The following is a 10,905-nucleotide window of genomic DNA, read 5'->3' on the forward strand; positions in this document are numbered from 1 at the left end:
GGAGGGGCAGAGAGAGAGGGAGACACAGAATCGGAAACAGGCTCCAGGCTCTGAGCCATCAGCCCAGAGCCTGACGCGGGGCTCGAACTCACGGACCGTGAGATCGTGACCTGGCTGAAGTCGGACGCTTAACCGACTGCGCCACCCAGGCGCCCTAGTGACAACTGTTCTTAACAAAATTGTCTTTCGCTGGAGGCCTGAGCACCCTAGTGTCGGTCAACTTACAGAGGAAAGCACTGCTATAAAAAGACAGTAAGGATTAATGAAATGAAAAGTTCAATGAGAAATATGCCAGTCCTAAAAGCTCAGTAGGAAGTATGTCAGTCCATTGACTTTGGTTTCAGTGTTAGTTTCCATGACAGCTCTTACCTTGAGAAAGTCTTTGACTGTTTGCTTCTGCTTCCCTTTTATCAAACACTGGGGATAAATTCCAAAAAATGTAAGCCTTTGGTGTATAGGCTAAAGAAATAATATTGAGTGTTTCAATGTGCGTTGAAGTTAATGAATATTTCTTCTCCTCCAGAGTTCTGCTGAGGCTGTGTTGTATTGTTTTTATCCAGCATTTACATCATACTGAAATGTGAATGGTTGGGAGTGCATGGTGTATTTCTAGAAATTGATCTAATTGCGGTTTTAAGTGTAGATTTACTTCAGGATCTCTGTATGCGTTTTATAAGCGGACAGAATCCAGGGTCCTTCATGTCTAGCTGGCCTTGTTAGTTGGAAAGCAGGTAAGAGAACAGGGGCTACTTTGGTCTCCCTGGGATAAGTTTGACACGAGAGGTAGCTCAAACTTCGTATGAAAGGGAATGATAAAATCAGTAGGCTGATTCTGAGCTGGGTCACAGATCCTGCTTCGTGCGAATGTTGAACACGTGTGCTAGAAAACACACAGCCTCTTTTGTTAAAAAATGCATACTATTGATGATACCAGGCAATTGAATTTATATATCAAATCATGATGCTCTACCATTTTCTTTAGGAGCAGAGATCTCAGAATTTAGGGATAGTCTTTGCTTACTTCACCTACACACCTTAATAAGAAAAGCTACACATTGGCTCTATTTAAAAAAAAATTTTTTTTTAACGTTTATTTGTTATTGAGAGACAGAGACAGAGCACAAGCATGGGAGGGGCAGAGAGAGGAGGAGACACAGAATCTGAAACAGGCTCCAGACTCTGAGCTGTCAGCACAGAGCCCGACGCGGGGCTTGAAGTCACAAACTGCGATATCATGACCTGAGCTGAAGTAGGACGCCCAACCGACTGAGCCACCCAGGCGCCCCGGCTCTATTCTTAATCGTGGGATGAATGCCAGTTAAAGAAATATTCTGGGTAGGACCTTCACTCTAGGAGAGGAAGTAGGTTGTGTTCTAATAGGAATGAGGTTAACATTTATGGAGTACTTATCATGTGCCAGGCACTGTGCTCAGTACTTCCTTATACGTCATCCCATTAACCCTCCTAATCTCACAGGATAAGAGTTCTAGGTATTCCCATGAGGAAAGCCAGTCTTAGCTAGGATAAATATGTCACTCAGAGTCAGAGCTCAGAAGTGGCAGAGTGAGGATTCTATTCCAGAGGCACTGGACTTCAAAACCTATGCTCTTTCCATTTTGTTCCTCGTGCTGAAGAATATCATCCCACGGACGAGCTGCTTGATTTTCCGAAATGTCAAGTGTCCCATACTTTCATCTATGTGCCTGGATGTCAAGGTAGAATTGATGCGAGCTTCTTGAAGTCACTGGGAACTGTACAATTGTTTGAAGCAGGAAGGTGTTCTCTGCTGATATTACTCTTGTTCAGAAAACAAGAAAAAAATTATTATTATTATTATTATTTTTCCCCGCTGAAGTTGTCTCTGCAACAGTCAGGGCTAGCTCTAAAACCTGATGTTAATTCCTTCACAGCTATTCTTCAACCTTGCAATGTTATTTTCTGATTATTGGCATTAGACACTCAAAACAGTATTGGGGGAGAATTAAGACATACCAGTTTGCCCAGAAACTGAGACACAAATAAGTCATTTGGCAAAAGTCACCAAGTATCCATATTTGCCTTGGAGAACAGACATTCCAAGTCTGAATGCCTGTTTCTTCTCCACTGTGCCAGTTTTGGGCAGATGCTATGTTACTGGGGCCCCCGTGCTGTGAATTCCCTGAATATCTCACAGTGTTTATGCACTGCTTTCTGTATATAATGGGCCAGTGGAAATATTTGAATTGCCATTCCGTTTTCTCACCTTCCAGTCACTCCACAGCCCACTGTGGGCTCTGTCCCTAATGCTTTCATGAAATTACTCTGCAGGACATCACCTAGAACCTTCTTACTGCTAAATACAATGGGTGCTTCCCAGGTGAAACACACCCTTTCCTTGCCTGTGACTATGTGTGCTTTGATTTTCTTACCTCTCTTTCTGCTTCTTTTCAATTTCAGTGTTCTTTGCTCGTCTTTTAAGTATTGATGTTCCTCAGGGTTCTACCTCAAGTCCTCTTCCTTTTGATTTTACACACTCCCTCCACATAATGTCCATCTGTCCTCCGACTGAAGTTTTCACCTGTTCGTAGATGCTCCCTAGATACTAACATACTAATCTAATACATACTCCCTAATCTGGCTGGGTCCAGATTTCTCTCTTGAGGTTTAACCTGGCACATCCTGTTGCCGATTGATGTGCAGTCCTCTCCCGTCCCCAGCTCAGCAGGTCTAAACCTAATCCAGATGGAGCTCATCAACTCTATCCTTTCTCCATCACAGCCTCCTGGTAATTCCATTCTGCCAGTCTCAGTGATCAGCATCGCCGTCTGCTTGGTTGGTTGACTACGTTGAAAAACTGGATGTTATTCTTGAAACCCCTACCCCCTTATTGCAAATGCACATAAGTCCTGTCACAGTAAGGTCAACCTGGTTCTGACTCAATCTTTCTAAACTCCAGGGTTCTCTTTAGTCTGATAGGGATAATTTTACCTATTTTATGGGATTGTTGTGGAGATTAAATGAGTTATTGTATCTTGCCATTCTGTCATGTGCCTGGCATGCTGCAAGTGCTCAATACATGTCTGCCCTGTTTCTCTTGCTGCCACTGCATCCAGTCCTGCCCCGTGTCCCTTCCTATGCTCCACATTCCTGCCAGATTTCATCTCTAATATGCAAATTTGATCATTGCACCCTCCTTAAATGGCTTCTCATTACTGGTAGAATAGAATCTAATTCACCTGATATTCAAGACCCTGCAGTATATATTCCTACCCCTGTATTTCTCCAACCTTATGTCTCCTTTTTCCTTCACATCTCAGCTTAGATAATTGCTTTCTCTTGGAAGCCTCTGACAATCCCAATACTTTTGGGTGGGTTAATTATCCTTTCTCCACACCCTAACACTTACCAGGCCATACTATAGTTATTTATATTTATATCTAGGCCCTGCAATAGTCTGTAAGACCTCGGAGTTTAGGAATCGGGTTCATTTCAATCACTTTCTCTCTTTCTGTAACTAGCATAGTATCCGGCATTTAGTAGGTATTCAGAAAACATTTGTTGAATGAATGAATAGCTCCAACATTTTAACACCAAATTTTATACTAACATACTAAAATAACTTTTTAAAAAAAATTTTATGTTTTATTTATTCTTGAGTCAAAGAGAGAGAGAGAGAGAGAGAGAGAGAGAGAGACTATGAGTGGGGGAGGAGGAGAGCAAGAGAGGGACCCAGAATATGCTGCAGGCTCCAGGCTTTGAGCTATCAGCACAGAGCCTGACGCGGGGCTCGAACTCACAGACCGTGAGATCATGACCTGAGCTGAAGTCTGATGCCCAACCAACTGAGCCACCCAGGCGCCCCTAAAATAACTTCTTAAATCAACCTAAACGTCTCATTTGATTCAAGGCAAACTAGCAATTCCTTTATTTGGTGCAGACAAAATTTTAAAATAGTATAAAAGAAATAGTATGTTAAAGTGTAACATGTATAGCATCAGAGAAGGAAATAATAAAGCTTTTATTTCTTCTAATTTATGAATTTTGTAAAAAAATTTTTTTTTTCTCATTTAGACTTGGATTTTCTCCATGGCTTATAGTTATAGTTCTTAGGACAAGTTGGAAAAGTTGGTGTTAGTATAGCTTATTTGTAGTATCAGGGCCACACCGAACTGATTCCGGAAAAGTTTCATGGCATAGCAGAGAAACTTATGATTGGAAACTTTGGCTCTTCAGAGGTGAATAACTGGTAAATGACTTTCAGGTTATTGAGTTGTATTTCTCAGAATTATACTCAGATACTATGTGCACGAGTAGTCTCCAATTTTTTTAATCCATCCTCCCTTTCTTTAATCTGTCAAATATGTGATTGTTATAAATTGAGAGTCTTAGATGGTCCAAAGCCTTATTAGGGGTTGAAGAAGATATAAAAGGACTACATCTATCCTTTCGAGATCTTCATGTGATCTTACTAAAGAGATATCCATTTTCATGAACGGATGATAATACAAAGAAGCACACTGTAAGTGCTAACCAAAAAATACCACGGGCGTTAAGAGTCTGGTGAGTATGCAGTATTAATCAGCGGAGGTGGGGGCCAAAGGTCAGGACAGATAGGAGTTGGATACTTTGAAGGAATTTTAGGTAGGGATCATGGGGCGTGCAAAGTCCCAATACAAGACTTGTTAAAACTTTTTATTTAGAATAAAGAGTTTGGGGCACCTGAGTGGCTCAGTCAGTTAAGTGTCTGCCTCCGGCTCAGGTCATGATCTCACGGTTTGTGGGTTCAAGCCCTGCATCAGACTCTGTGCTGACAGCTCAGAGCCCCTTGGGATCCTCTGTCTCCCTCTCTGTCTGCCCCTCCCCTGCTCATGTGCTCTCTCTCTCTCTCTCTTTCTCTTTCTCAAGAAATAAATAAAAGCATTAAAAAATAATAAAAATAAAATAAAATAAATCAGAATAGAGAGTTCCAGTATGCTTTTGGAGGATGGTAAAGGCAGTAGGAAGATTGGAGACAGGCAATTGAAGCTCTTCTGTGTTAGGACTTTAGATGCTTGACAGAAGGAAAGTTTTTTATTTTTGTGTGGGGAGCTGTTTGAGTAGAAGAGTGACAGTGGCACTGTTTGAATAGAAGCAATCTTATGGGGATGTAGGATAAATAGGGTGAGAGGTATATTAGGTAACATCAATTAGAAGCTCCCAACTTGTCAATTAAGTGGTATCTGGAGGCCTATGTGTCAGTCTTATGTGCCAGACTCAAGTTTGTACTCTTTTGTACTCTTAAAAATTATTGAGAACACCAAAGACCTTCAGTATATGTGGTTTATATCTATTGATATATACCATTATAGAAATTAATGTTGAGAAGAATTTTAAATATTTAATATATTAAAAATAACATTAATAAGCCCATACTATATTAGCAGTTTTTAATGAAAACATAATTGTATTTTTCATGACAAAAGATCAGTGAGAAGAATGGCATTGTTTTACATTTTTGTAAATCTCCTTAACATGTGGCTTAGAAGATAGGTATATTCTGATATATGCTCCTGTATTCAATTTGTTGTGACATATGTCACATAGCTTCTGGAATAGCCATTGTTCACTCATAAAAAAATGAAAATGCAGTCTTGATATTATTATAAAAATAAGTTTTACCTTACACATTCTCTGAAAGGGTTTTGGTAATCTGTAGGGGTGCCTGGATGACGTCTTGAGACCTACTGCCCTAAAGATTTTTCATAATATTGGGGCTGGGGTGGATTAAGTCATTCCTTGTATGCAGAGGTGAGATGACTTTGAAGGATGAGCTCACCCTTGTGACATTTGCCCCAGTCCTGACTGGAGAGCAGTCATATCTTCTACACCTTATCTCTGAAGGGGCCGAGTGGAAGGCCCTTGGTGAGCAGCAAGACCCAAAGACTTTTGATCCTGGCAGCAAATGGGAGAAGGCTGTCCTCACAGGTGATGGAAAGTAGGGGGGTTCCTGCTAGCTGGAGGCAGGTCAGGGTCAGAAAGTCAAGAATCCACACTGAGTGTCTGTGCTCTGATACCATGCCAGCTTTCAGGGGCAAGGACGCCTTGAGAAACTGAATGTGGATGGGACAGGTCTGAGACATGTGTCAACAGCTATGGTAAAATCAGAAAAGTCTTTAAACCTCTTTTAAAAAGTGTATCGTAGCTTTTAAAGTTTCTTTTTCTCTAGTAAAATAAAAAAATTCCAGCTTGTCTTAATTGTGTTTGGAGGAACCTAGAAAAAGAGATTGAAGAAACTCCCCATGATTTAACTTTATTTTTCTAATTGGAACAGGAATACACATACATTGTCTAAAACTTGGCAAATATAGAGAAGCAGAGAGGAAAAAATAAAAATCACCCATAATTTCATCACCAAGAGAGAAACACTGTTAATATTTTGAAGCATACATTTCCAGATTGGATTGAACCTTATTTATAGAATGATGTCATTCGATACCTACTGTTTCACGATAATATTATTTCCCCGAACAATGTATCACAAAGCAAGCTATTTTCTTTAAATAATATACCTAAGGCCCTTTATGTCTCTTCTTTAGGAGCAGTTTTGAGTGAATGTGAATGCGTGTGCGCACATGTGTTTGTGTGTGTGTGTATGTATGTATTCTGCGTGGAAATGCATCAGCACTCTAGTGGCTTCAGTAAGAGGTGTGAGAAGAGTTGAGGGAACGATGGAAAAATGAATCGGGAAAACAGAGCTGGGATCGCTCAATTAGCCACCTCTTGAACCTAGAGATCACATGTCTAGCATGTTCTTTGTGCAAACCTTAGAAAAAATCCCTTTTGTCTTGGTAAAATTGTATTGAGAAGACGTTGAAGAGGAAATGAAGAGGGAAAAAGTTCAAGAGAATGTTGCTTAGTGTGACTCAGTGCCATATATATATTGAGCAATACCAAGGGGGTTTGGAAGAGGTACTCAACGCTCCTTGTGACTAAGGCTTGGTAGTTCCATTATTGCATCAGCAGCAACGCTGGAAGTGGTGTTTTCAGTCATTCTGACTTTGAACACGCTGCTGCCAGGGTGGAGCATCGAAATCCCTGGTTCCATGACATTGTGCAGTTACCCCTGAAAGGATGAACAGGTACTGTCCACTTGTTTCATGGTCAGAAAGGGCCTCCCAGTTGTTTAACTCAAACCACCTTTTCAACATTTCAGTATTTAAGTTGTTCTTTTGGGAGCTTTGGCTAGTTGCCACTTGGAACCACTCTAATGTATACCGCACTTTCTGGGCTTGTTTGTTTTTTCATAATTTTCTTTAGGTTACTACTGTGAACTTAAAATGTTTTGCAGTTGTCTTTTTTTTTTTTTTTAACGTTTATTATTTTTGGGACAGAGAGAGACAGAGCATGAACGGGGGAGGGGCAGAGAGAGAGGGAGACACAGAATCGGAAACAGGCTCCAGGCTCCGAGCCATCAGCCCAGAGCCTGACGCGGGGCTCGAACTCACGGAGCACGAGATCGTGACCTGGCTGAAGTCGGACGCTTAACCGACTGCGCCACCCAGGCGCCCTGCAGTTGTCTTTTTAAAAATACTGTGAAGACAAGTGAGGGGTTCGTGTATTCATTTATTCATCCATTCATTCCACAAGTTATTTACTGAGCCCTACTGTGTGCCAGGCGCACAATGTTTTATATATATATATATATATGCATATATATATATGTATATATATATATTTTAGCAGAATTGTTAGTATTAGCATTCGTAAATACTGTGGTAAATGTGATCTCAAGGATTCCAGAGGTTTTGTTCCCATTAAATAATTATTTTGGATCTTCACCTTTTCCTCCTCTCAATACATTCCTAACAATCTATGGCCAGTCGTGCTGGTCTCACAGTCATATGGTTATGTGATGGTAGCTGAGGTGGATGAACCAACCTGGTGACTCCTCTGCTTGAGCTGCAAAAACATGGAATTGAAAATAGTAACACGGATGCAAAGCATTCAAAAGGCACACATCCAGGTATTCCAGATTTGATGATCCTGTTACAAGAGTAGCTCATGGCAATGTATCAACCATGGATGTGTGGCTGAAGGTATTGTACCAGGTTCTGGGCTGTCTGCTGTGTGAGTGTGCCCAACATTCTTGTTTGGGTGACCGGTAGAAGGGCTATTTGAGGGGCAAAGAATCACAGCCATCTTGCATTTCCTCAATTCTCACCGTGGTGAGAAAACCTGGCTGATGTTTGATTGTTTGCGAGGTTTCTCCTCGGGTAGAACGCTAAATATGATCTAAGAGTAATTTAACTCTATGACTCATGTCACTTTAGGGGCAACAAATATACTCCTTGCCAGGGTCTAAATGGTTCTCTCTTTCATTATTTGTGTTCTTCTCATTCTCAGTGTTCAGCCAAAAAAACATAGGGCTATTGCAGCGAGAGTATTGGCTTAGAAGTCAGAAAATGCAAGAAGACATCGGTTTGAATTCTGTCTTTAACATTTATGAGTTGTTTCATCTTGGACAGCTTACTTTTCTAAGATATCATTTCTTTATCCCCGATTTCTCCTATAGCCTACTTTAGTAATTGATCTGGGAATTAAAAGAAATGGTATAGATTGAGCATATATCTTTTATGGGCTTCTCAGTACTCCTATAATAACTATTGCTTATAAAATTCATTTGCCAACTAATCATATACTTACTTGTGTTACTGATTTCTGCCGACGGAAGTTTTTGTGGCTCATACCTTATCTCTCCAGCCAACAAACGCGCTGACTTAGCATTTCAGACTCAGCACATGTATCTAGTCTTCCAAGAAGCCTTCCCAGACCTCTTTCCTCATAATACCTTGCATGTATCTTTACTATTCCCCTTCCCACGTTGTACTATAGCTATATCATTTGTATATATATGTTTTATCTACTGAATGATGAGCTTATTGAAGATGGAACCATGTCTTTTTCTCAGCATCCATCAGAACACCTGGCCCGGAGAAAATGTTATCGACCTGTATTTGGTGAATGAATATTCACCAGTGGCAGTGAGGGAAAAGTAGGATTGGCTTTGATGAGAGTAGAAGTGATGAAGATTTTGGATGGATTTTTATTCAGACTCTTACCTGTCACATCTCTTCAAAGAATGGGAGATGAGTCATTCACTTGGGGTAAAGGGAAGGAGGAGTTATTTGGTTTTCATCTCAGCTACATACACGGCAAATTCCAGAAGGTAGCCGTAGTTCCTGCTGTAAAACAACAGGTGTGGCAGGGCAGGGCAGGGTAGAGAAGTCACTAAAAGAAAAAGAGGTAGACAGGGTTCTTTTTCAGACTTGGATTCTTTTTTTTTTTTTGTAAATTTTATTTTAGAGAGGGAGAGAGAGGGAGTGTGCATGCATGTGAGTTGGGAAGAGGGGCAGAGGGCGAGAGGGAGAGAGAGAATCCCAAGCAGGCTTTATGTTCAATGCAGAGCCTGATGCAGGGGCTCGATCCCACAACCCTGGGTCAAGACCTGAGCCAAAATCAATAGTTGGACACTCAACTGACTGAGCCACACAGGCTCCTCAGACTTGGATTCTAATCCCAGTTCTACCTCGGGCTCCCTTGGGGCTTGGTAATGAAATTTAAAGTTTGTGTGGCTCAGTTACTTGACATCCTAAAAAACTGACTGGACTAGATGTTTCATTCTAACTTTGACTGTCACTGAGTCTAAATGAATCACAAAGTGCTGCCTCTTCCTATGTTTACCTTCATAAGAGAAAACATGGCACAACTAGCAGTGTCCTGATTGGGTTTGTGAACCGTTCAGCTTCCACAGAAGCACAGTTCATGGAAAAGCAGAATCTGAAATAATCTTTGGGGTGACTTTTGAATAGAATGATATTTCACTTTCAGTGTGGTGTGAAAGCCTTGGCATAGTGGGCACAGGAGCAGATGTTCCTATTGTTCTTTATTGTTTAATCTGTGCCATTTGACAAGACAGCCAAGTAGAGAGAGCTGCCTATGTGTTGAGAAAAGGAAGAATAGAGAATTTTTAAGGAGTGGAAAAGCTTATCGTTTTGTTTTCCCATAGGTTCTGGACATAGCTTCATTTCCTAGCTTTTTTAAATTTTATTTTTATTTTTTTCCTTTTTTTTTTTAACGTTTATTTTATTTCTGAGACGAGACAGAGCATGAACGGGGGAGGGACAGAGAGAGAGGGAGACACAGAATCTGAAACAGGCTCCAGGCTCTGAGCTGTCAGCACAGAGCCTGACCTGTGGCTTGAACTCACGGACCACGAGATCATGACCTGAGCCAAAGTCGGACGCTTAACCGACTGAGCCACCCAGGCGCCCCTTCATTTCCTAGCTTTAAAAATGTCTTTTAGGATGATTACTTTATAGATCAATCAGTAGTCTTTCATTTGTAAGTGAAAAAAACTTAATTAGCTTAAGTCACAAAGGGAATTCATTGTCTCAGGTCACTGAAGAGTCAAGGGGCAGAACCAGCTTTAGGCACAGCTCTAACCAGGGGATTAGCAACTGTGTTGGAAACCTGTCATCTCTACGCATTAGTTCACCTTCTTTCACATGCTGGAAACGTGGCCTAAGGAAACCCCAGGCTCATAGCAATCCTAGTCAAAAAAGATTTTTTTCAATAGCTCTAGGAGACAGTGGACTGGTCTGGGTCACGTGTTCTCTGATCAGCCCCAACTACATCACATAGAAGGAGGCTCCCATGGCAGGAAGATGGTCTGTTACTGGATGATGGGGATCTCAGGCAGGCAAAAACAACAGGCATTCACTCCATTTTACTGGCCTAGAGGACTTCTTAAGTTTTGGGCTTTTCTCGCTCTTTCTTGTTCTCTGGTTTCTCCTGCTGCTTTTGCACAAATTATATATGTGTTCCTAAACTCCAAAGCTTTTCTCTTCTTTCTGAACTCTGTCGAGGGGGGGGGGGGGGGGGGGGGGG

The 10,905-nt window shown here is 41.2% G+C and overlaps 1 protein-coding gene across 3 annotated transcripts in view; it reads left to right on the forward strand.

The window, feature by feature from the left end:
• Window positions 1-10,905, forward strand: part of SLC39A8 (solute carrier family 39 member 8) — a 90,201-nt gene that overhangs the window by 11,373 nt on the left and 67,923 nt on the right. The gene's annotated exons all lie outside the window — the stretch shown is intronic.

The sequence above is a fragment of the Herpailurus yagouaroundi genome, unplaced genomic scaffold, assembly GCF_014898765.1.
Source record: "Herpailurus yagouaroundi ecotype Mexico unplaced genomic scaffold, PumYag 28, whole genome shotgun sequence".
NCBI lineage: Eukaryota > Metazoa > Chordata > Mammalia > Carnivora > Felidae > Herpailurus > Herpailurus yagouaroundi.